The sequence below is a fragment of the Panthera uncia genome, chromosome D4 (genome assembly GCF_023721935.1).
Source record: "Panthera uncia isolate 11264 chromosome D4, Puncia_PCG_1.0, whole genome shotgun sequence".
Taxonomy (NCBI): domain Eukaryota; kingdom Metazoa; phylum Chordata; class Mammalia; order Carnivora; family Felidae; genus Panthera; species Panthera uncia.
The window spans coordinates 12,858,632-12,885,583 of NC_064807.1; the positions used below are offsets into that span (position 1 = coordinate 12,858,632).

Below are 26,952 nucleotides of genomic sequence, written 5' to 3' on the forward strand. Positions count from 1 at the left end.
TAGCTGTGTGATTATGACTGAGGCCTGGAAGGCACATGGCTCACGGGAGATTTCACCAGAGTCGTCGAGGGTGAGGGCTGAGCCCCCTGGATTGTGTGTTAAGTCCTGGAGCACCACACAGTTTAAGCCAGGCCAGGTACACGGAACTGGAGGGAAGAAACTGTGGAATCACAGAAGAGAGTTTATCTCTGGGCCTGTTAACCCTGTGAGAATATAAATAATTAATAAAAATAGAAATAATTTCAAAGAAGGATTAGTTAGGGCTTAGTTTCTTAACCTCAGCATTACTGGCATTTGGGTCGGGTAAGTCTTCGAAGTCCTGTGTATTATAAGATGCCTAGCAGCATCTCTACCCCTAGATGACAGGACCACCTTGATCCCTGCCCCGCCACCAGTCATCGAGATAATCAATAGTATGTTCAGACGTTGCCATAGGTCTTGGGGCAAAATCACCCCCCCCCCCCGCCATTGAGAACACTGGGTTAGTTGGTTTTTTGTTTTTCTTTTTTTTAGTTTTTCTATTACATTTATTTATTTTTGCGAGACAGAGTGAGACAAAGTGAGAGTGAGGGAGGGGCAGAGAGAGAGGGAGACACAGAACACGAAGCAGGCTCCAGGCTCTGAGCTGTCAGCACAGACCCCGACACGGAGCTCGAACCCACAAACTGTGAGATCATGACCTGAGCCGAAGTCGGACGCCTAACCGACTGAGCCACCCAGGCACCCTGAGAACACTGGGTTGGTTTAATGTTTCCAAAAGATGCATCGTAGATTGGGGTCACGCAAAAGGGAAGTGAGGTCATAAGTAGTCAAATAAGTCTGGAAATGCTGAGTGAAAATGAGCTAAAAAGAACCTTTTTTTTGTAGGACTTCCCGGGCCTGCAATAGGCCAATGGACACATTAGAGCTCCAAGAGGGAACACGTAAGATTAGCATGTATCTGTACACATTGGGCATTGCTATGTTAGACACATTCGTGACCTGTAAAACATGAGGGTTAATAACAAACACATCATTAGTGCTTTACAGATGAAGTGTCTGCCCAATAGATTGTTTTCCTCTTCACAATCGTCCGAGGTCAGTCTAATTATTCCTTCTTACCAGGACTCAGAATTAAAATACTTGCCCATGGCCACATGACTAACACATGGGGAGACTGAGACTCGAACGGATTTTAGATTCTCAGTTCTGTGTTCTTAATAGGGTTCCATGTTGCCTCATGGGCTCTGCTCTAAGCTTCTGAAATTCATGTCCTGCCACAAAGTTTATCCTCACTCTTGGGGACACTGACCATCTTAGTTCTCTCCAGAGACATTGTCCACTGGATCCACATTTACATAGGAAAATGGAAGGCTCAATGGAAAAACATTAGCGCGATGTAGTTTCTTTTAATTGCAATTCTTTTTTGAAGTTTATTTATTTATTTTGAGAGAGAAAGAGAGAGAGAGAGAGAGCCAGGGCACAAGCGGGGGAGAGACAGAGAGAGAGGGAGAGAGAGAATCAGAGACTTCTAAGCAGACTCCATGCCATCAGTGCAGAGCCTGATGCGGGGCTCAATCTCACAAATTGTGAGACCATGACCTGAGTCAAAATCAAGCGTCAGACATTTAACCGACGGAGCCACCCAGGCTCCCCTTGGTTACAATTTTTAAGTAACGTTTCTTTCTGAAAATGAAAATTATGTAATTGCATTGTTTCATGTTTTCCTGGGTTGCCAGGAAGCTCAGATTTAAAATTTCTATCTTGTCTGACAGTGCTCTTTCCTCTTGGTTCTATTATTATTTATTGCATATACTTTTATACAGTTTGTATGTAGCCTCCAGCCCTTGGTGGATAAGAGGAAATATATAAACACATACAATTAATAAATGGCAACTCTGCAACATATTCATCCCTTAAAAAAGCCCCACAGTGCTTCAAAAACCGTTCCATCTGATTTCATTTCCTAATCACTGTGAAATGGCCATGTGTGGATTGCAGCCAGGAGTGGTTACATTAGGGTGAAAGATACGCAGTCATCTATACAGGTTTCATCCGGGTGATGTGCCATCCAACTGATGTTTGGGTTTACAAAGCCTTTGCATAATCATTATCTCATTTGAGCTCATCGAATGGCCTCTCAGAGCTGGAGCAGGTATCACTAATGACTATTCTCATTAGACTGCTGCACGGTAAACCCAGGCTCAAATAATTTTAGAGGACTAATTTTTTTGCTTTCTAATGTTTCTGACGCAGACTAGCTAGTGGGAGAATTTAGAGGTAGAGCTGGGTCTTCAGCCCCCACACGGGATGTTGAACCTGAGCGGGGGTGGGGGGGTGCACATCAGCCATACCTGTAACTGACACATCCCCTCCCTTGCCCCCCTCCTCCCACCCTGCCCCACAAGCTCCAAGGTCCAAGAGGGGCAGTAGAGCCCCGACTGATCTACGCTCTCTTCCCAGTGAGCTCAACCTTTGCCAGAGTCATCCACACAATGCCCCAGACATGCATCGCTAGTGACACAACCCAAGATTGCCCAAGACTGGACATTTTTAAGAATTCTGTTAAACTCAGGAATCCTCACATTGTATGACTGCATACAAGATTAGAAACCTGAGGTTACAACACATGATGGATTTAGTCCGTAGTGTCTGCACGGCAATTTTATTTTATATAGTTTTTTAATGTTCATTTATTTTTGAGACAGAGACAGAGCAGGAACCGAGGAGGGGCAGAGAAAGAGGGAGACTGAAGACAGAATCTGAAGCAGGCTCCAGGCTGTCAGCACAGAGCCCGATGCGGGGCTTGAACTCATGGACCGTGAGATCATGACCTGAGCCAAAGTCGGATGCTTAACCGACTGAGCCACCCAGGTGCCCCATGCACGGCAATTTTAAACGTAGCAGTACGCGAGTCAGCTCCGGCTGCATAATAAAACACCACACACTCGGCGGTTTGAACAACAGAAACTTAATTCTCACCATTCTGGAGGCCAAATGTCCAAGTTCAAGTTGCTGACTGGTTAGGTTTCTGGTGAGGACCCTCTTCCTGGCTTGCAGATGGGTCACCTTGCTGTGTCCTCACGTGGCCTTTCCTCCGTGTGTGCCCCAAGAGCATGAGAAAGTGAGGACGCGAGAATGAGAAAGCAAGAGGCCTCTTTTCCTCTTTTGTAATGCCACAGTCCTCCTGGATTAGGGTCCTATCTTTATGAGCTAATTTAGCCTTAATTACCTCCTCAAGGCCCTATGTCCAAATACAGTCACAAAAGGGGTTAGGGCGTTAGCATGTGAATTTTGTGAGGGGACACACTTCAGTCTACAGCAAGCAGATATGGCATTTGGGAGTGAACTTTATTCCCAAGGGTTATTCCAGTTTGGATGGTGTGAACTTTTTTTTTTTTAAGTTTATTTATTTTGAGAGAGAGAGAGAGAGAGAAAGATAGAGACAGAGCATGAGTTGGGGAGGGGCAGGGAGAGAGGGAGAGAGGTAGAGAGAGAAAAATCCCAAGCAGGCTCCGCACTATCAGCACAGAGCCCGATGCGGGCTCGAACCCAAGACTTGTGAGATCGTGACCTGAGCTGAAACCAGGGGGTGGGACGCTTCACCGACTGAGTCACCCAGGCGCCCTTGGATGGTGCTAACTTCTAAATCAGCTATTACTAAAGGGCTAAAAATAGCATACACAGAACACCTGGAGCAAATACTCTACCTTTAAAAAGGTTTGGTGGCTTCAGCTCTATTCCCTCCTTAGCTGATGTTTGGGATCCTGCACTCACGGTCATTTCAAATCATGCTCTAGGTCCCCAATTTTAACATGGGCCAGCACCACAGGACAGTAGGTACAGGTAGCTGCTTCAGGGAAGAGGGGAAAGGGTCTTCCTTCAGTTTTCGAGAAAGGCTCATGCAGAGCCCGCTTCCCTATCTTGATGGACACCATGATCTCAGGGCTTTTGGTTTAAAACAATCATTACTTTCTCTGAAGTGTTGTTGCCTTGTGTCTGACTTGCAGTATAAATTCAGGGGAATTAAAATCAACGTCACGCTCCTTGCAGGGTATTGTTTATCAGTAAATTTGCTTCCCTTGCTATCTGGTCACAGATGACGTGAGATCTCTGTCATCATGGGTGAGTTAAGATGGTGGCATGGCCGTCTGGCATTCTTCCTCTAAGGGTTCTGTGTAATTTGAGGCCATGCTCCTATTCTTTCTGATTGCATTTCCTTAATTTCATACGCACGTGCTAGAAAAATGGCCCAACGATCAAGGAATCTTTGGACCATCGATCGACAGTCATGGACCACCCTACTTGCGATCTCTCTCCCTCTCTCAAGTCTAAGGGATCCTGAGCCTGGCATGATAAAGCCACAAAAGGAATCAAATTATGCTGAGCCAAAATAAATTCTTTTACTGAGAATTTCCCAGGAGTTTTGGTATTTTTGACTCTTGCTCGCTAAATATGGAAAGATTGAGACACCATGAGAAGCAGGGGAGCTGTTCTGCTTTTTTTAGTCTTCTGTCAAGAAATCATTTCATCTCTTTCATGCTATGTTTACAACATATCAGAAGTCCCCTCCCTGTAGAAAAGTCACAGCCCTCTGCATGGTAACAGTCTCTGGAGATGTTCTCTAGCTTTTATTTTTGTATAAAGAACAAAGCTCTGTGAATCCTAATTTATATTTCCTGGTGGTCTGATTGCTGCCCAACCTATGGGAACGGGGAAAATGGCCATTCCACAGCATCTTTTATCTTGAAGGAATCTTCTCTTTGTCCTCCATTCAACACAGGACCACAGCGTTCTCCAAATTCCGTGGGCATGTCCGTGGTACTGTGGTGTGAACTTGTGTACAAGCACAGGGGAAGGGAGCTTGTACTTCCTTCTGAATGCGTAGGATGCCTTTTTATGAAGGAACGGATGCGATCAGGAACTTCAGTGAATGGGGTTTATTTGAAGGTTATCACTGTGGAAGTCAAGAGAGGTGGAATAATCCGAGCAGTCTGGTGGCTCAGGTTCCCCGGAAGTGAGCGAATTATTCCACGATCATTAAGACTCATTAAGAGCGTTAGTACGTTGATAGTGGTATTGGTCCAAGAGCAACCTGCTAACTTGCAATACTGCTGACTCTGTCTTACACCTTTGCCTGCTGTCATTTAATGTATTTCTCTCTCTCTCTCTCTTTCTTTCTTTTCTTTTCTTTTTTCTTTTTTCTTTTTTTTTTTTTTTTTGGTGGCACGTGCAAATTGGTATTTAGAAGTAGGGGTTTGGTCAGATTCTTCTTTTTTGTTAAGAGCTCAGAATTGGTATTGTATGTTCTGTCTGGGTATCTCTCCCTGAGGACTGCTTGCAGCCACTGCTATTCATTGCCCGGATACGTTAATTCACTGCTGTTGAAAAATGGTGGTCTTCTGATTCCATCATCCTTTATTGGCTGGAAGACAGCTATGAAGAGAAACTTTCCATGTCAACTATTTGCTTGCCTTGACATGCAGTTCCTTTGGAAAGCAGAAGAGATGCTGGTTTCTTTTGTTGCCTGGTTTTCAAGATAATGAGGTGGTTCTCTGAGTAGCATTTGGAGATTTTCTGCGTTCCTATAAAGTCATATTTTTAACTGTGTTCATGGGCTATCCAGACCTTAACAGTGTTCAGGACAGCCCAGGGCAACACAAGACCGTTTTATTTATTTATTTTTTTATAGTTTTGTAAGTTTATTTATTTATTTTGAGAGCTAGAGCAGGGGAAGGACAGAGAGAGAGAGAGAGAGAGAGAGAGAAATAGAGAGAGGGAATCCCAAGCAGGCTCCGCACTGTGAGCACAGAGCCTGATGTGGGTCTCGAGCTCAAGAAATGCAAAATCATGACCTGAGCTGAAAGCAAGAGTTTGACGCTTAACAAACTAAGCCACCCAGCTGCCCTCAAATAAGACCATTTTAGAAGAACTTCTCATGCACTGTTAGTGGAAATATCAATTGCTGCAACCACTTTGAAAGGCAGTTTGGCAAAATCTAGAAAAGATAAGAGTGTCTTCTACAACCCAGCAACTCTTTTTCTAGAGGAAATCTTACTGTTGAAGGCATACAATATCAGTTATAATAGTGAGAATAAAAAATAAACCCAAAATGTCCATCGAAAGGAGCATGGCTAAATTAAATCGTTATATGTTGAAGTGATAGTGTTCTACACAGCTCTTAAAAGGAATTAATTCGATCCATATATAGCATCGATTTCAAAATAATAATATCGAGTAAAAAACAAACCATAGAATGAATATAGTAACATCGTTTATGTAAAATGAAAATCTACCAAACGGCGTTGGGTGCTGTTTATGGCTACGTAAATAAGACAGTAGTTAAAACATGAACAGAATGCTCCTTTCTAAGGAGCTCCCTAGGAAGAGAGAATTGTACTGTGTAAATAGAAGTGTTTCTGTAGTTATTTTCCTCTGTTTCCCTACCCTTTGCTCTGCCTTGCCTTCCGGTTTTCCTCTAGGATTTAGGTTTGATTGACCGATTGATATTTCTACTTGGACTTCTCCTTGCCAAGGCATCCCGAGGAAAAGGCATTGTCCATGTTGGGTCCCCACCTTAGGGGACCAGGGTAGAGGAAGCAACGGTACTGCAGTAAGAGACAACCCCAAGATTATACTTACTCGGTGATCCCTGAAACCTTCCAGAAGGAGGAATATTATTGTGTAGACACGTCAGATCTGTAAAAAAGCACAGGAAATCAGCTCCTGAGATTGCGAAATATTAGTTATAGGGCTGCGTGGTCTGTGGCAGTGTGAAGTGCACATTTGCATCATCAGAGAAGACAAAAACAGAGAAAAACTGAGCCCTGGGCAATGTGAGGCAGGACCCACAGTGTCCGGGGTTGGCAGAAACAGTCTTGCACTATAAGCAATGAGACCGTGGCTTACAGGACCCAAACTGGCAGCCCACAGACATTTTTGTTGAAATTGTTTTGGAAAAATTGTCCTGTTGAATTTTTTGTTGGAAAAAAATTCAATTGTTTAAAAATGTGGAAACATTTAAGGGGCGCCTGGGTGGCTCAGTCAGTTAAGCGACCGGCTTTGGCTCAGGTCATGGTCACGTTCGTGAGTTTGAGCCCAGAGTCAGGCTCTCTGCTGTCAACAGGGAACCTGCTTTGGATCCTCTGTCCCCCTCTCTATCTGCCCCTCCCCAGCTTGCTCTCCCTCAAAATAAATAAATTAAAAAAAATTTTTTTTAAATAAAGATGTGTAAACATTTAAATATTGGGAGATTTCACATTAAAAAAAAAAAAATCCAGATTCTGGATTCCCTGGAAAAATCAGAAGCTTTGGCATGGCTGGGCTCACCGTGTAGTGCGGAAGGCAGCAGTCAGCTGGAGGTGCTGCCCCCTATAGGTGGAGCATGTGCTCTGCCACAGAGTCCCCACCTGACAGGCCCCTTGACCATCCCTGCCTGCTCCATTATCAGATTGGTAATGCCTGCCGGAGGGCAGGGTAATACAGATAATGGCATCTGTTTTCCTCCCCTTGCCGCATTTCCCTCCCTGCAAACATTTTAGTCACGTGTTTCCAACTATATTCAAATCAAAACTAAGAGCACTTGAAAATCAGGCCTGCTAGGGCCACACCGGCCTTCCTCAGAGCTTCCTTTTATTTGGGGTGGGGCAATGTGATTCAATTAAAGTGCAAGTCCTGGAAAGCCTGGTTCCTCACTGGCAGGACTATGACCTTAGTGCTCGTTCTTGGTCCTACGTGGCTGTGAAAGATGGCAGAGTGCACCAGGCAGCCAAAAATAAATCTTACAGTTCTGAATGCAGACCGTTCTCTATTATTTATAACACCCACAGCAACAATTCCCAAAGAACTAAGTCTAATTAAGAATTCCTTCTCATTATCTCGTGAGAAAATAGATTGAGATGGGTCCCAGACTCCATGCATGCCTGTGGGTTGGGGTGGAGGTGGGAGGGCAAGGGCTCCCCAGATGGGGAGAAAGAAAGGCCCAGGTTCAAATCAAAAGGTCATTCAATCAAAGGACTCATCTCCAGGGGGCAGCCTCCCACAAGACTTCCTGTTCAGGGCGGTGGGCAGAGGTGGTTTCAGATGAGTCAGTGTGGATTGAGACTCAGATACAATAGCTTCTGCTGGACGAAATAGAACAATGTGGCCATAGCTCAAATTTTTCCATAAAGTGGGCACATGCATGAGCCCAGGACCAGGGGATGTCGGGAACAGGTGACCTAAGCGATACCCACCACCACCACCACTTTCCAAAATTCACTCTATCTCTGCTTCCTTACCTGTCTGATAGTTCACCATTAGAGGGTCGTTCCTTTGTATTCAGACACCATCCCTAGGCATGATCTCTTTTCATATCAATATCTTTGGGAGAAGCTTAAAAAAAAAAGGCTTTTTAAAGTCCATTTGCTGTCTGTGTCAGGCTCTTTCTTATGCATGAATTCATCCCCAAGGTCACATAGCTAGTAAGTGGTCACAGGAATGGGGCTCCTCTCAAGCGCCAAGTTTATTGCTCCGTGTAGTTTTCAGTGTATGTTCCCGGGACACCTGCGGGTCCTGAGGTCGGTCTGTGAAGTCAGAACTATTTTCATAGTAATACTAAGAGAGTATTTGCCTTTTTAACTCTCGTTGCCTCCTGGACGTATGGTGGAGTTTTCCAGACGCTTCACGACGTGTGATATCACAACAGATTAAATGCAGAAGCAGATATGAGAACCCAGCTGTCTTCTAATAAGCCCGACACTAAAGAGGTTTGCAAACACAAAACAATGTTGTCTTACTCGCTAATTTTGTCTGTGTGTTTATTTTGGAGCTTTTTGGAATTGTCAATAATTTGAGGAGTGCAAAGCCTTCTGAGATCAAAATATTTGAGAACCACTGTTCTGTGGGTTCTAGCGGGGTGCCTAGCCATCTTCATCTGAGTGTGGGCCGAGTTGCTTTTTCTCTGAGATAGCTAGTTAAGAAAGGCAGTGGGGCGGGGGCGCCTGGGTGACTTTGTCGGTTGAGCACCTGACTCTTGATTTCAGCTCAGGTCGTCATCTCACAGTTCCTGGGGTCGAGCCCCGCATCGGGCTCTGTGCTGACAGTGTGGAGCCTGCTTGGGATTCTCTCTTTCCCACTCTCTCTCTGCCCCTCCCCTGCTCACATTCTCTTTCTCAAAATAAAAAATAAATAAATAAAATAAAATAAGATAAGAAAGAAAGGCAACAGGGCACGGAAGTCAGGGGAGGAGAAAGTTGGACTCTACCCAAGGAGGACAGACTTAGACCTGAGAAGGTAGCAGGAGGGTCTTCAGGGAGAGAAGAGGGCATGGAGAGGGGAGCCTGGAAGCACTAGGAACAAGACTGTCCATGCCCAGGGACTAGTAGTCAGCAGTTATGGTGTAGTGGTAGGAAGCAAGACCTGGTTCAGAAGACTTGTTTTGGCCAAACCAGTTAGAAATGGTGTGACCTGGGCAGATCACTTCACAGAGCTTTACTCTCCTTGGCTGTTGGTTGGATTAAATCAAGATTTTCAACCCAGTATTGAGACAAAATGACAGATAATAAAACATATGGCAGTAATGAAAGATAACAGCCAAAATATCAGAGTTTGTAAATATTGATTTTATAAAAAATTAAGGCATATTTAGCATTGTCTCCTATCATAATGCTGCTCTACTTATTTGAGTTCTGATGTGTTTTCTTGAATGGGACCCCAGCTAGCGCAGAATGGCTTTGCCCAGGAAGCATAAGTCACCATGGCAGAGGAGAGAGGCTAGGGGCCATTGAAAATAGATGACTTAGGGACGCCTGGTGGCTCAGTGGGTTAAGTGTCTGACTTCAGCTCAGGTCATGATCTAGAGGTCCGTGGGTTTGAGCCCTGCATCAGATTCTGTGCTGACGGCTAAGAGCCTGGAGCCTACTTTACATTCTGTGTCTCCCTCTCTGTCTGCCCCTCTCCTGCTCATGCTCTGTCTGTCTGTCTCTCTCAAAAATAAATAAACATTAAAAAATTTATGAAGATTGATGACTTAGTAAGGTTCTCTTTCAGCTCAAAATCTAGAGGTCTAAAACAGTGTTTGGTGCCTATCCTGTTGACATGTGTCCTCAGAGAACAGAAGAGAGAACCCGTGGAAGAAGAATCAAGAGCTACTAGACTTTCTGGCCACATGGACCTGGGATTTCCCAACTCTGTCACCTGGTATTTGTGTATTCTTTTTTTTATTAATTTTTTAAAAATGTTTTATTTATTCTTGAGAGAGAGTCAGAGCATGAGCGAGGGAGGGGCAGACACAGAATCCAAAGCAGGCTCCAGGCTCTGAGCTGTCAGCACAGAGCCCAACTCGAGCCAGTGAGATCATGACCTGAGCTGAAGTCAGATGCTCAACTGGTTGAGCCACGTAGGCGCCCCATATTTGTGTATTCTTGAGTAAGACATAGAATCTCTTTGTAAAAAAAAAATCTCTTTGTAAAAATGTAAAAAACGTATTCTTGAGTAAGACATAGAATCTCTTTGTAAAAATCTCTTGAGTAAGACATAGAATCTCTTTGTAAAAAATAATAAAGCTCACCTTCTAGGGCTGTTGTAGCTGTTCAATGAAAAAACATATCAAATTGGCTGGCTCAGAGCCAGCAGTGGATAAACATTGGCTTTCTTCTCTTTTCTCAAAGTGCATAAACAGAGAACTGAGAGATGACACGGATGGTTGGTCTTTTTTGGATGGCTCTTGATGACAGGGAGGGCTGCTTCAGAGGAGTGAATTTCAAGCACTTAGATGTTGAATAACAGAGGAAGCAATTTGGTAATTGTGTACATGAAGCTGAGAAGATGCCATCTTGGTTTCCTGTTCCTTCCTGGTGGCCACAAGGAATGTGTATCTTCATTCATGTCTCCTCCTCTGGTCCTACTTCCTGGGAGCCATGATGGATGAACCACAGCCAGTGAAGATTTTGCTCCCCATTTATCATGTTCTGGCTTGTTCTTGGAGCCATTTGCTTTCCAACAGGTGAGTTGGAAGATATGGATTACATGTTGTTAATATGGTAAGTAGTAGGATGTTGTGGTCATTTTCTTTGGGATGTACAAGTGGGACTTAGCATAACAAAAGCTCAGGAAACAGAAATTTATGCTTCCCAATCATCCCTCCTTGATTCTACTTACTGACTTTAAAACTCCCACAAAAAGTACCTTATTTAGATTAAAAAAAAAACAAACCTATTTCCTTGGTGCAAATGTATTTGCAAAAGATAAATGCAGGTTAGAATTAAACACTGTTTGACAGTACTTTGCACAAATAAATATGATAGGCAGACATCTGAGAAGATGTTGTCAAGACTCATCGGTTAGCGCCATCAAATGAGCTCCAGTAGAAGAACTTCTCTTTAGCATCCAGGAACATGAAGAGTTATAGAAATCCAAGCACATGGTTTGCACACAATCTGAGGAGTAAGGGAATGGAAAAAGCACAGGCCTTGGAGTCTGAAAGATCTGGGTTTGAAGTAGGGCTCCCTATCTCCTAGGTGTGTGACTTTGGAAATATCTTTTAACCATACTGAACCTCAATCTTCTTATCCGTAAGTTGGACATAATAAAATCTACCTTGTAGAGCTGTTTTGAAGATTAGACGTAAAGCGTCTTATAATAACAGATGTCTAATAAATAGTAGCTCTGATGACAATGTTGTCTTTAGCGTGTGCTGATAAACCTAGGACACCTACTTTAACCGGAGCTATTTGCTCCATAGAGTTGCCTCCAAACATCCCTTTATATACCACATACTTTACAGTTCTGCCTGACAGTTTGGCTGCAAATGACTAGGTGTTGAGAGAGGTTAATTCATCAATGGCCTGGCTTCACATATATAGTTATAAGCTGTAAAAATAACCTTATGAAGGAAGCACATTGACTTCTATAAAAGCACACGAACATATGTACATTGTGTAAGTACACAATCAATTGCAGGTACTTGTGGATAGAGAGTAGGTAGGAGGCATCATCAGGTCCACTCTTTATAGAGTGGAAGAACCATTTGCTTCCTAGTGGGGGTCTTTGGGAAAGGAACGGAGCCAGTTCCATCACGGGGTCGGTGAGGGGGAGGGTGACAGAATCATTTGTGAATCAGCCATCCTGGGGTGGGCTGACGTGCCGAAGTGAGACTGTGTGTGGACCCCAGAACTGGAGGCCTACGGAGAGGAGCACCCATAACTTCATTTAGCACTGATGCGCAAAGGTTGGCTTCCTCTGCAGATGCAGGAGTCTGCTCAGGGATCTGGACTGGAGTGGCACAGTCTCAGGGTGGACCCGAACCATTAGGACTGTTAGGGCCAGGCCTCAACAGTGACACTGTGTGACAGCAAGAAGCAATGGCAGTGGCAGGTTGATCAGACTTAATGTCACCTCACTTGGTGAGAAAGTAGGATTGATCGTTTGGATTGAGTAATTCTAGAAGGGAGGGTAGAGCGTTGTGCAATGCAACGACCAGTTCAGTCAAGGACTGTAGCAGTGGATATTAAAGCCATTAGGTGAAAGGTTGCAGGGGACCCCACAGGTTGCTCACAAATTGTAAAGGTAAAATGTATCTTTACCTTTCCTAGTGGAAACACGTGGCATTGTGCGCCCCTTGGTGTGAGGCAAAAGCATGTAAGATACTTGTGAAGTATTCTTGCCAAATATGTTTAGGCTGAATCTGATAAAGCCTTTAGACTGAACTTCCAGTTTCTAGGAAGTAAAGGGGAGAGAAAATCATGAATAGGACAAGAGGAAACAATCACACAAATTCAGAATGTGGCACATTCTGCAGGACAATTAGCCTGGACTCCTTGAAATCAATGTCGTGAAAAATCAGTGTGTGTGCTGGGGGATTGCTCTAGACTAAAAGGCTAAAGAGATCTGTCAACTGAATGCAGTGGTTTGGAAAATAAAAATTAGCTACAGAAGTAAATTTGGAAACATTTGGGGAAATGTGAATATGACCTGGATATTAGATGACATTTAGGATCATTGCTAATTTTCTTAGGCATGATAATGGTATTGTGGTTACCAATGAGAGGAGAATATCATTTTTCTTAGGAGATAAATTTTGTAGTATGTGTAAGTGAAGTGTTTTGAATATTGCGACTTACTTTCATGTAGTTTGGGGAAAAATATATACAATAAAGCAAACAGCAAAATAATTGGTGAAGGTAGGCAGAGGGAATAGAAGTGTTTATCATCCTATTCTTTCAATGGTTCTGTATATTTGAACATTTTTGGGGTGCCTGGATGGCTCAGTTCAAGGTTCGTGGGTTCAAGCCCCACATCAGGTTCTGTGCTGACAGCTCAGAGCCTGGAGCCTGCTTCACATTCTGTGTCTCCCTCTCTCTGCCCCTCTCCCCGCCTCAAGAATAAATAAACATAAAAAAAAAACTGTTAAAAATTTTTCATAATTCGGAGGGCAAAAAGAGAAAGGGGGACTCAAGGGTTGGTACTAGACTTTCCGCTAACATACAGGAGGATTTAAGAAGTCACTGGAAAAACTAAGGGATGGCACAACCATTGTACTACCCGCTTATGGAACAGCAGCCCTTACTGGTTAAAAAAAAAAAAAAAAAGGAGACAAAGCCTGCTCACTTAGACTCTCCAGTGTGACAGAGAGGAAATCTAGTTGTATGTCAATCTTTTAAAGTCAGGATGAGAAATCCCCGTGCTTAGATGTGGGTGACTTTTGTTCTCATCCGCAGATAGTCCTTCATGTTGGGAAGGCGGGGAGCCTGCTCCGAAGACAAATTGAGGTAATTGACAAGACTATTAGTTAACCTTCATTTGTAGGAAGAGCTTATCGTTGGAGGAGCTTTGGCTTGGAGGAGACTTGGAGGTGTACAGGCTGTTTGCATTGCCTTTATCAGAAATAGGTTGGTTTACTTAATTCAGGGTCTTACTGTCTCGACTTCAGTGCCTTTGCTCAGCAGCTGTGGAGGAGGACAGGTGAGAGCCGGCCGCTCGCATCATGGCTCATCCAGCTGTCAGCTTGATTTCTTCCGCCGGTCGATGTTTCAGAATGACTGTGTATGCTTTTTGCTTTGCCAGCCTGCATGGAGTCTCAGAGCTTTAGACCTGGAGAGACATTCGGTTCTTAATCTTAATCTAGATTCTTCCCTTCGTGACTGTGGAGGGGCTTTGGGGATTCTGTGAACCCCTTTAAATGGTCTCCGGGATCTAAGCTTTCTTCCCTAGGAAGGGTTCCTATCTTTCAACAGATTCCAATAAGTGGTCATACCTCAAGAAATTTAAGAGCCACTGATCTGGTCCAACCTCCAAAGCCCACGTAGCAGACAGAAAAACCGAGAGAACAAATTAGGGAAAAAGCAGTTATTGAAATTTTTGGAATGTCTGTATACTTTAAAGAACTGACCTGGTTTCCTGCTACTGCAGACTGAGCTAATGGGCCAGTAAAAGCGGTTGAATGAAATAGAGCCACTGGGGAGCTTTTGCTGTCAGCATAGAAACCCCAAATAGCAGAGACACGTCTGGTTGAAATCCCCAAGAAGGTAACATAATTTGGGAGCAGGCTCTGCAGTCTAGAAGCTAGGGTCATGGGGGAGACCAGTTGGATTCTTTTGCATGGATTACATCTGAGCTCTGACAAAGAAAATATTATTGAGAAATATTAATGCCAACAAATTCTATTGCCCCACCCACTTTCCCCTCCAACCCATATAAAAACATGTGGGTTCCTTGGAAGAACTGAGACCTGAGAAAGCTCAGTTTTCTTTCTGCAACAGAGAAAGCACTCTATTTGATGAAGCATTGTGGTGCTTATCTGGTGAGCAAGATAAAGACAGAAAAGACTCTTTAAATTGGACCCTGAGAGCAATAGGGGTAGATCAAGGGGTTGGAGGGTAATTATAATCAAGCCAACTAGGTACTTTTATTTTATTATTTTTTTAAATTTTAAATTCAAGGGTAATTAGCATACAGTTTTAAATTAGTTTTAGGTATACAATAGGATGGTTCAGCAATTCTATACATGACTCAGTGTTCATCGTGATAAGCGATCCCCTTCCCCTATGTCTTCCATCTCCCAACCCACTTCCCCTCTGGCAACCACCAGTTTGTTCTCTATACCATTTAAGTAATTTTTGAAAGGCTCCAAACTTCTGGGTGCCTGGTGGAGGGTCTAGTGCATCCTGAAGCTGCCTCTGCCCCCACTGGGAGCGGTTCATGATCAGGCAGGAAGCTTTGCTCTGCCTCCAATTTCCTTTCTGCCACCTTTTCTTGCTGTTAGCTCCTCCTCAGCATCCAATGACCCAGGGGTTATGGCGGACCTCTCTGTTAGTAGCATCTTCCCACGACTGTACCGACTTTCATGCCAAGTTCTAAATTTTCCTTACGGGACATCTGTTGGACTTTGTATATGTTTCTGCTAAATTGAAACGTCACTGAGGGCATACTCAGACATACCACAATGGGGAACACTACCTTGGTAGGTCAAGTGTCTATGACCACGGTCTCCAAAATACCTTTCAGCCCAGATCCAGCATTCTGTAAAAGGCCCCATCTGTCTTCTACCTCAACCTTATTCCCACTTGCACTTTGCACTAGGCAAGGAACCATCATTCATCAGTTCAATTTGTTTTACCATTAACTTATGTGTTTACTCAGGTATTTCATGAATGCTGATTGGCTTACAACTGGAATATACAGTGGCTCTCCCCCACCCACCGGAATATTTCTAGGATCCACGTTGGAGAATCAAAATGTCAGAGTCATCTTCAATGTTCCCCTTTCCATGGGGTTGTTTCCATCATCACCCTATCATGTATGCCCTACATGATGCCCTCCTGTTGCATTTAACCCCGTCCTTGGCCCTTTTATCCCATTGGCAAGTCCTGCCCCTTTTCCACTTTGGCTTCTATCATTTCCCCTTTCAGGTCATCTTAATCTCTCACCCGGATCAAATTTTCTGGGCTCACTTCTGTCCTTTTATGACACGCTGGTATATGCTATAGCCTTAGTGAATTACTTACCAGTTTTCTGGTGCTTTATTGTATCTTCATTCCATTGTATCTTTTCTTGATCATGCTATACTTTTTGCCTAGAATTCATCCCCCCTCCCCTTTTCTGTCTTTAAAAATCCCACCCATTCTTTAAGGCTGAGATATTTGAGCTGAAATGTCTATCACCTCTTCAGAGAAGCCTTCTCAAACTTTCCTTCAACTCTGCCCTCCAGTTATTGCAAATTTTATTGCATATATAAAGAGCACGCTCTGTGCTCCAGAATGTTTGGTTCATGTAATTTATTCATGGGGCTTTGAAAACTCTGATTTGTAGAGTGGCATATCGGTTTCTGTTGGATTGGAAGCTTGCTGAGGTCAGAGACTGTCTATTCATCCATTTCCTTATTCATTTTATGTGCAGGCACACCAGACACTCTGCCAAGGTGCTCATGGTTTATCTGGAGAAACAAGTAAACCTCCCACTATCAAGTAGGGTGACAATTGCTACAACAAAGGATCCATGTAAGGCTTGACACATGGTCAATAAAGGAGAGTTTATTACGGTAAATTAGAGAAGTCTTCACAGAGGTGGAGCTGGTTGAGTTGTGACTTGAAGGATATATCGCCTTATTTTGTTAATTCTGAGTGACACATTTTTTTTCTTTTTGTTTCATTTCATTCCATTTTCATTTTTTTCCAAATCAGAACGTGTCTTTTGGTCAAAGTATACATATAATGTGGCAGTGTGTCTTATAGTTTGTGGCCTCCAAGTATTAAGATATGGTACTTAGGTATTGCGGTTGTGCTTAAAAGACACCAATTTGATTTTAAGCAAAAGTGTGTGTAAGGGAGGTGTATTAGCTCCCTATTGCTGCTGTAATAAATCACCACAAATTCAGTGGCTTTAAACAACACAAATCTATTCGCTTACAGTTCTAGCGGTCAGAAGTAAAAATGAGTCTTGAGGGGCTAACATCAAGATGTCAGCAGGTGTGGTTCCTTCTGGAGACTAGGGGAGGAATCTCTGCCTTGTCTTCTCCAGCTTTTAGAGGCCTCCTTGGCTCGTGGCCCCTTCCTTTATCTTCAGCATGTGCCACTTCCATCTCTGCTTCCATTGTCACGCTAACCCCTCCACTCTCTTACAAAGACGTCTGTGATTACACTGGGCCCACCTGGATGATCCAAGATTATCTGCCTATCTTGACGTTCCTAATTTATCGCATCTGCAAAGCCCCTTTTGCCGTGTAAGGTAACGTGCATAGGTCCTTGGGGTTAGGATGTGGGCATCTTTGGGAGGTCATTACTTAGCTTACCACGTGGGGAATCTGTTTTAAGGATACTGATGTGCTTTTAGAGTCCAAAGTTGGGACTATGGTTATGGAATTTTTCTGCTTCCTATGTCCGCTCCTGTCCCTGTATCAATATTCCTTCTCTCTCTTTTTTGTGGCAGACTGACTTTCTCTGCAACTCGGCCATATGCAGGAACATGATTGTCAAGAATTCCTGAGTCTGTAAGTTACGGTTTCACTGTCTAGAGATTGCTATCTGCATTTTGTTCCATATTCCCAAGGAAAGAGCTCCAGTTGGTGCTCTTGAGTCGATGTCACCCTTTGCCAAAGATCTAGCCAAAATTAAGGCTGTTTGAAGGGTACAGCTCTTTCACAAGTACAGAATGACTGCCACGGAGGAAGCATCTCCAGGGGTGCTCAGCTGGGCAATACACTAAAACACAGTCTTCTGTAAAGGACAGCTAGTTGTTCACCAGGGAATTAAGAGGGTGACATTTCAAATAGAGTATGCTGGCACTTGGTCAAGCATTCCTCAAAAAGTGAGTCTCCATGAAATATTTGTGGAATTAGGTTGAGCTGTAAAATTTCTTTAGTGTCTCCTTCCATGGGGTTTTATCACCTCTTGCCTGGAATCCTGTGGTCAGGCCAACCACACCTCCTCCTCCCCTGCCGCTTCACATTTTTGCCTGGAATTCTTCAGTCACTTTCTTCTTATCACAGAATAAAGTCCAAACTTTAGTCTGGCATTCATGTATAAGATGATGAATAATTTCCACCCCCCTCCCCTCTGGGACAGAAGAAGAAGAATGTTGATTTCATAGATGTATTGAGAAGATTAAATGAACATAAGGGATTGTGATACTTTCCCACAAACCTCCAATGTGAGTCTTCTGCCCTGATCAGGATGGCTCCTGACTGTTCCCTGAGCAGGACTTCATTGTTCTCATGGCTATGTCTTTATTTTCCAACAGCCTTGGAAATGCCTGGTTCTCACCTCCTGTCTCCCCTAGTCCCCTCTATTCCTTTAGGCCCTGCCAGGCTACAGATGTTCATTCTTTCCTCTCTTTAAAAAATATTTACTTTGTGAGAGAGAGAGAGAGAGACAGTGAGCAGAGGAGGGGCAGAGAGAGAATCCCAAGTGAGATCTGCACTGTCAGCACTGAGCTCGACATGGGGCTTGATGTCACGAACCGTGAGATCATGACCTGAGCCAAAATCAAGAGTTGGACACTCAATGGACTGAGCCACCCAGGCGCCCCCATTCTTTCCTCTTAACCTAAAAGCATCTCTAGTTTGTGCTATGCTGTCTCAGAGTAGATTATGTAGTCCAATTTCCTACACAAATTGTGGGAAACCATCCACACGTTGCTTTCCTGGTGGCCATTTTGCTGCATGTGAATACTTTCAGTGTTGATGAGCTAAATTTGGGCTGCTCATCCCCATTTCTTCAACAGCTCTAATTAAATAACTACACCATGTAATTATCTTTTTAGTCATGACAGTCTTGCCTTTTTAATAAAATTTTCAGTTCTTCCAGAAGAACAAAGTAGCTCCTCGAAAGATATTGGTTGTATTTATGCCTAAAATGACAATTTCGTGACATTAGTAGTTAAAACATTGCTACCACTTTTCTTTGATTTTATTTCAAATTTGCTATTCCTCGCAGAAGCCAAGTTGCCATTCCAGGCCTTGTGGTTATTGTCATGACGTCTAGAACAGGTGTCTGAACAGAAAGAAGGCAAAGATGTCGGTTGATCGTCGAACCAACTTTTCTTGGGCCACTTTAAGTTACTCTTCAACAGGACTTGAATATTTGGCGGGGGGGGATGTTCTGCTGCAGAACTCTCTCCTTTCTGGAGCATTCTTTCAGTCTTTCCACTCTTCACATACAGATATCTGTATAACCGTATCTAAATACCTGGTTTAATTTTTACAAAAATTGGGATTAGACCCGACATGTTGCTCTGCATTTCCTTTTAAGAAGGACTTGACAACATACCAGTGGCATATTTTTATGTCAATATACAAAGACTTAATTGTTGTTAATGGCTCCATGGTATAGCATGATCTATTTTTTTCTCCTATTGCTCAATACATATGTTGTTCCCAATTGATTCCTCAATTCTGATTTCTCTACTTTAAAAGATATTAAAAAGATAACTCACCACCACACTGTTACTCACAAATTCACCCAGTGATCAGGGTTGAATTTTGTCTCTGCCACTGTTTCTTGAAATCCTAGCCCCTTGTACCACAGATTGTGACCATTTTTGGTGAATAGCCTCATTCCAGATATAACTAGTTCAGCTGAAGTTGTACTGGAGAGTAAAGTGGGTGCCATACTCGTGTGATTATAAAAAGAGTAAATTTGGATACATGATAACACACAGGGAGAGTGTCATGTGAAGATGAGGCAAAGATTGGGGTGATGCTTCTATAAACCAAGAAATGCCAAAGATTGCCAAAAAATCACTAGAAGCTAGGAAGGAGAGGTGTTGAATAGATTCTCACAGCCCTCAGGAGAAACCAGCCCTGCCAACATTTTGATCTTTGAACCCTGGCTTCTGGAACCATGAGACAGTAAGTATTGTTTAAGCCACCTAATTTGTGGTATTTTGTTAAGGCAGCCCTACAAACTAACACACCCAGTCTTAAATAAAAATGAATGTTTAGTGCTTGAGACAAAGAATATTGGGGCAACAGTTCATCATTTTCTAGGGTGACTGTGTTATGTCATAAGATAATGACTGTGATACAGCCCACGGCTTCTGAGAAATGGCTAAAACTGTAAGAAAGTAGTGTCCCGAATGTTAGGCTGAGACCAGGTTAACAACCATAGACCAGGAGGGGTAGAAAAGAAAGAGTTGCTGCGAACTTTCCATGTCTAAGGATATGGTACTCTAGGGCTTTATACAACAAGCCACGTTCTGGCTTTTAATCAAATAGGGTAATGTAAACAAGTAAGTAATGACAGATTGCTTTTAAATTAAAATTAGAATTAAAATTTAGCTCTAGGGAATTTAGTCTTCTTCAACCTTCATCAATTATCTTCTTCAAGGAAGCTCTATGTTGCTCTAAATCTGAGATGTTGGTAGCAAATGATGGTTGACCTGGTTTTCCAGGAAATCTGAGGTCACATGGTTGAATCTTGTGTGTGTTACATAAATGTGCATATTTATAAACAGACAAATTCCTATGCCAACCATTCCATTTTCAAAAAATTGACTAGACAGAGCCAACGGGAAAGGTACAGATGAAGATACTAGTTGGAGCAAAGCTCCATTCTCAAAAGTGGGGTCAATTCTGGAGATGCCATGAAACTGCCCAGAAGTTCTAACCAAGATGAAGCACTGTAGCATTTGAAGGTTTATCAAATGAGTGTTCCCCTTACCTGGAGTGTCCTCCTCATGCTTATTAAACCCTCCCTGTTCTTCAGGACACATCCCAAGGTAGCCTCTTCCACAGAGACTTCCTTGCCCTGAGTCACAGAGCGTTGTGACTTCTCTGAACCTCTAGACTTTGTTCCTTAAGCAACTGAATGGTAATTTCAAGACTGTGTATGATTACATTTCATTACAGCTAGATTCAAAGCTCCACAGGGGAAGGGATTTCACCCACTTTATTCACCTGGGCACACCAACTGGGACATAGTAGGTACTCAATGAGTATTATTTTTGAATAAAAGATTGCACGTATGTATGTTCTACAATTTCTCCTCTTTGCGGCAGAAGCTGCAACCAGAGTTACTTAATGGGGGTGGGATGGATACCCTTTCTCCCATCCCTCAGCACTCTCAGAGCTAACCCAATTATAGATCATAATATGCTTTACAATGGGTCATGAAAGCATGCCTGCCAGACCTTTAGTGTGAAGACAAGTCTGTCATGTGTCTCTCATGCAGCCAGATTGCTACCCTCAAGCCTTTCCTACTTAGAGACGCTAGGGCTGCCACTGCTTTTTTACATCCTTTAAGATAGGGTCCAACACTCCAGCGCGCATAGGAGCTTTCCATGTTACTGAGGGAAGGGGACCATATGTAAGGTGCAGAACAGAGTGCTGGGGACTGTGGTATGTTGAGGAGTACATGCTCCTTTTATTCACTTATTTTTTAAGGTTCACTTATTTTGGAGACAGAGAGAGAGAGAGAGAGAGAGAGATGGGGAAGGGGAGAGAGAGGGAGAGAGAATCCCAAGCAGGCTCCATGCTATCACTGCAAAGACTGATGGAGGACTTGAACTCATGAACTGTGAGATCATGACTTGAGCCAAAACAGGATGCTTAACTGACAGACCCACCCAGGTGCTCTGAACACATGCTCCTTTTAAAGGGGCAGCCAATGCCTGGGTGGCTCAATCAGTTAAGTGTCTGACTCTTGATTTTGGCTCGGGTCATGATCTTGCAGTTTGTGAGTTCGGGCTCCACACTGACAGGGTGGAGCCTGCTTGGGATTCTCTTTCTCTCTCCCTCTGCCCCTCCCATGTGCTCTCACACGTTCTTCTTTCTCAAAACAAATAAATAAACTTAAAAAAAAATGAAGGGGCAGCCAAGATGCCATAAGTCAGGTGACTCTTTTCATGTGGGAATGCAGGTCTTGTTTTAGCAGATCTTCAGATTTTTCAAGGGAAGCCAGAAATATGAAATTAGATGTGAAATCTATCAATTTTTAAATGTTTCACATTTTTATTTTTTTAAATGTTTATTTTTGAGAGAGAGCGAGCAAGCACAAGTGGGGGAGGGGCACTGCATGAGAGAAACACAGAATCCAAAGCAGGCTTCAGGCTCCCAGCTGTCAGCACAGAGCCCAACGCGGGGTTTGAACTCATAGACCACAACATCATGACCTGAGCTGAAGTTGGACACTTAACCGACTGAGCCACCCAGGTGCCCAGAACGTTTTACATTTTTTAAAAAACACTTCTCTGCTGGCTAGATATGACCCACAGACTACCAGTTTGCAACTTATGCTTTACAAGTAGCTTATGGGGCCCTGGGCAATTATCTCCACGTACCCCACTGTTCTTGGCATGAAGATGGTGGAAATCAAGTGACGGCAAATAAATGCACAAGGAAGTCCAAGTCATGTTTTAAACTACTAAGTTTTTTTTTTTTTTATTGCAAAACATTTGTTACAGAAATTTCAGAAAGTTTTTCCCATGGTATCTGCCAACTTCTGCTTCGAATTATGTATCTAAACAAACAAGCTCAAAGTGCATTGTGAATCCAATAATAGACCTTTAAAAAAGAACAATTCCTCTAAGGATTTATATATATTTATAATGTCGATAGATATGCAAACCGCTGTCTATCCATACACAAAGAAGGAAAAGATGTATATATATTTAACAAACCCAATTTCAAAATTGTTGTATTTATAGGAATTCATTTAAAAAGGATATTTGAAGAATTTCCCCCATTATAAACTATGGTTAGAATGTTTACAAATGAGAGCCTAAGTTCTAGATTATGAAATGATTATGAATACAGTATACTGCATGTACTGTTTTGCACAGCAGAAACAGCAATATAAACTCAAGTTAGACGCTGTAGTGACAGGAAGCAGATAAGCCTCGATACAATGCTACGGTACTCTTCTTCTGAATCTCCCTCACAAAGATCCTACGTTTGGGTCCAGAAAGACGCAGCTAAGCAAATACACACACATACGTCATTCGGGAGAACGGGAATAACCCTGAATAGGGTGAGTTCCTCTCCGCCCCTGCCTCAGTTCTCGCTGTATTTCTTGTATACACTAAGTCAGGATCAAGAATATGATCCTGGTTGGCCCTAAATCAGAGGTCCCAAACTAGTGCTGTTGGGACTGAATGCTGCTGGCAGACACATTTGTTTGGCTAGCAGAGTGTTTACAAGTCTGAATGTGAATGTTTTTGTAGCGGGACACGTGTTCTCTCATGCCCTACAAACCCCACTTCTTCCTGTTGTCTTTCAACATCCAACGGGCACATTTGCATCCTGGCTCCAGCCCCTGCGTGTATTTGAGGTTGCAGCCTGCAGTCTAGATGCAGATGGCTGGTTCTGATGATCTGGGGAGAGCCGGGGTGAAGACAGGAGGGACTCTTTTTGGGATTCAGGCGGGCAAAGAACTGGAAGGGGCTGATTCAAACGCCAGCTGAGTCAGGGGCATGGGGGAGAGTACGGGGAGCAGCCTCGGTTAGCGGGAAGATTAGGGTGGGACAAAGTCTGAAAGCTGGACTTTCTCCAAGTAGCCACTGTTTCAGCTTATTGTGCCAGGCTCCATGGGGTACTGAGGTACTAGGAGCAAGGGTCTGTTGGTCTGGCAAAAAAGCGTGTTGTGCTGGGCGAAGAGAAAGGAAAGTTAAGGGGGTGACGAAGGATGCATATTCAGGCGTGAAGCTGAACTTCCCTCTGTGACCCAATGCTCTCAGCAGGCTGCCTGTTCCTGAGGAAGGCCTGGGTCAAGGTTGGTTTCGATGCTCTGCAGATAGCCCGTGGACTCGTGGCCATGTGTGCCCTTTTCGCTTTCCAGCTCACAAACATTGTGCAAATAGGCAAGGGCCTGGAGGCTTATGGGGACCCGCAGACAAGGTGAATTAGGGAAGGGGAAATTCACCTCACTCTGACTGCCATGTGGATTATGTGGCCACTGAAATCCTTCCTTAGACGACATGTAGAAATCGTCATGTTTTGATTTCATTAGCAGCGATCAGTGCAAGGAACTCAGAGAAAAGGCAACGCAGGGACCTTCTCAAGTGCATTAAAAAAGAAAATAAAAGAAAAATCTTGTTTTCCTTAAATCAGAACCAACGCCTCTTTGGCTGACCCCAATCTGGGAAAGAGAATGTTTGACATGTAAAAGGAAGAGAAAGCTTAGGCCAGTGCAGGCTGAGAGAAAAGTTTTCTCTACCCGTTTGAGGAACAGTCATTTATAAGACTGTGCAAACTGGCTCCTCTCTTTTCCAGATGTGGAATGGCTTCTGATAATGACATGGTGATTTCTTTAAAGGGCAAACTCTTCAGACTCACCTAGTTCTTGATCAGACACGGAGTCACCCACCCCTCGCTCTCCCCCCAGCCCAGGCTCATACACAGGTAAGAAAAGCCACCAAGTAGGAGGGAGGGCACCAGCATCACTGGACCACTCATTCACCATGACCTGTGGATTTCTGCATTGTCACCAATGGACTTCTCACTCTCATGTCTCGTTTAACAATCTGTACCCAGTGGCCCTAAAGAATCAGAAATGGGTCTTTCCTATATCACAGACGCGCCAACACCTGGACTGCTGTTGGCTAGCCATCTCTGGGTCCCCTAGCTATACACCCTGTGGTTAATACTTTCTTTCATATTATTTGTTCAGAGCTTAAAAAAAGATTAAAAAAAACCCTTGGTTACTTTTTTGTTTTTAATTTTGAAAAATTGAACATAATCCCCAAACAGTGTAAGCAGCCCAACAGCGTGAGCAAGTTCCTAGCTGGTTTTTAAGTGCTACAGCAGGCAATAGTAAAATGTTAAGTGCCCTTAAAAAGTCAAAAGAAACGCATAAAGCAGTGCATGCATTTTGTTGCCACAAAATTAAGACTGGATTTGGGGGAGGGTTACTTCATTTCAGTTACATTGCTATTGTTAAAGAATAGTGAGTAATAATGCAATATCTAGAACATATATAACCACCTACACACTAGCATCACTTCATCTAGAAACAAACGTATCAGTGTTACTAAATGAACATATTTATAAAATACTGTACCCTGCTTCCACATGGGTTTAGCAGATGTAAACAAACAGCTAATTCAACTGGAGTTTAAAATATTATTTTAAGTTCATTTGTCATATAGTCTTTTGCATAACATGCCAGCTCGTCTTTCGCAAAACACAATTCACCTACCAAGGCTCACAGGGCTGGTTAGAGGGTGTACATCAGCTTATACACGTATTTCCTAGTGGCCTACAGGATTGTGAAAAACAGAAAGCAGCTCGGGAACAAAAGTGCTCATTTTACGAGGAGGCTAAATAACATGGAATTGGGAACATACTTAATCCCGGCAACATGTGCTTCTTTATTGAATGTTACAGATTTGTCAATGATTAGCAAAGCTGTCCTGTAACGTTCATTAATACAACCACATGCTACAACTATGCTGGGTTAAAAACATGGGTTACATATACATGTGCATGTGTTTTATAATACAGCATTGCCTGACACGTTGAATGGTATAGCCTATAGATACAGCATGATGGATGACTGGATAATATTGATTACCATTACAGAAGTTAAACAGCCCAAACATTCAGGAAGATTAGACTGTAGAGCCTCAGGAAGTAGAATAAATGTACTATCCAGTTATCTACCATAATATTATCTATAGAAACCATCTTTTAGAGTATCTTAGAAACATTCAGAAGAAACACACTTTGTGTTTTTAGAAGTACAGTTTTCCCACTGGGTTATTCATATATATATATATGTTTCTTTTTTTTTTTTTTTTCTTTTTTTAAAGGGGAAGTTTCAAAGTGCTAAATAGATATCCTAGACCTGGAAGCTTAGACTTAAAAAGAAATCCAGCTCCATAAAGTGCTGCATTCTGCCTGCTAACACACCTTCTGGCTTGGAGAAATATATAACGTAGCCATGACAATTGTGCCCAAGTTTTCCAGCTTCTCGTTCAAATCCATCAAGGAGGAAGTTTCTAACTATAAGCATGTGGGTCAATCAGGGAATTTCCATGGCTATTTTCATAAAACAATTGTTTTTCAAATGGAACAAGCAATTTAGAACGAATCATTACATATAGTAGTATATAAAATTGGCACCTCAAAAGCAGAAATGAAGCCAGAGCTATTAATTCTGTGAGCTCTCTATGACTTTATTTATGTTCCTCAATGATGTGCTGCCCACAAGCTACTTAATTCACAGAGACAGGTAATTAACGTCCCCTTGATCGGGGACATGATGGGATAAATGATCTGAACACAAGCTGACTGTACAAGGCCACAGAATCGATGCCACATTGGTGTGCAGAGAACCCAGAAATGGGAAGAAATGGGTTGAAACAGGACACACATGTAGGCGCACAGGAAAGAAATGGCTCATGAGAATTGCACAGCTGAAGTCTAAAGATTGAAATTTGGCTTGTATATTTTGCACACTTCACAGAAGATGTAAGAACTTCATTTTCCTGCACAACAAAAGAACCAGGCAGTCACAAGGTCAGGACTGTTAAGTACTGTGCTTCCCAGGTCCTGTTCTGTTCTCTCCAGAAATCACGGTGAAGGGAAACACTTGTGCACATAATTTCTCTCCCTCACTTTCAGTCTGGTCCAGAATGGGGCCCTGGAGGTACAGTGATGTCCTGCTCTGTGGTCAAAGATTAATGGTTTTGCCTCCTTCTTGGATTCCTCTACAGACTCTCTCGGAGAGCCTTCCGGCTTTTTAAAGTGTGCTCCATACTTAAAATCATCAAACATTAGGATACAAGTATATCACGCTAGCAAAATAGAATCTAAGGGACAAAAAGAACGAAATCTTGGTTCAAACTCTGGTGTTGAGACTTAGCCTTCCTGAGAATCACAGAGAAATGGTCTCAAATGTAAAGTGCCTGTTACAACTATTGATTATGAGCAACCACGATTCCTCTTCCTCATTATCACTCAAGATGGAACCAGGGGTCCGTGGGCCCTTGCAGGTTATATTGCAACTTTGCACCTATGTACATTCTTTTCTGGAGGGCCCAAAGATTTCACCAGATTCTCAC

General features: G+C 43.0%; 1 long non-coding RNA gene across 3 annotated transcripts in view; it reads left to right on the forward strand.

Moving 5' to 3' along the window:
• The window catches only part of LOC125933145 (uncharacterized), a 28,550-nt gene extending 17,385 nt beyond the window's left edge, over nt 1–11,165 (forward strand). Inside the window, exons 3-4 of one of the 3 annotated variants that reach the window (XR_007460875.1) lie at nt 10,069–10,158; nt 10,629–11,163. This is a non-coding gene — a long non-coding RNA (uncharacterized LOC125933145). Of the gene's footprint in view, nt 1–10,068; nt 10,159–10,628 lie in introns of all 3 variants that reach the window. The other 2 variants (XR_007460897.1, XR_007460894.1) reach the window with 2 other exon arrangements.
• Nucleotides 11,166–26,952: the final 15,787 nt, after the last annotated feature.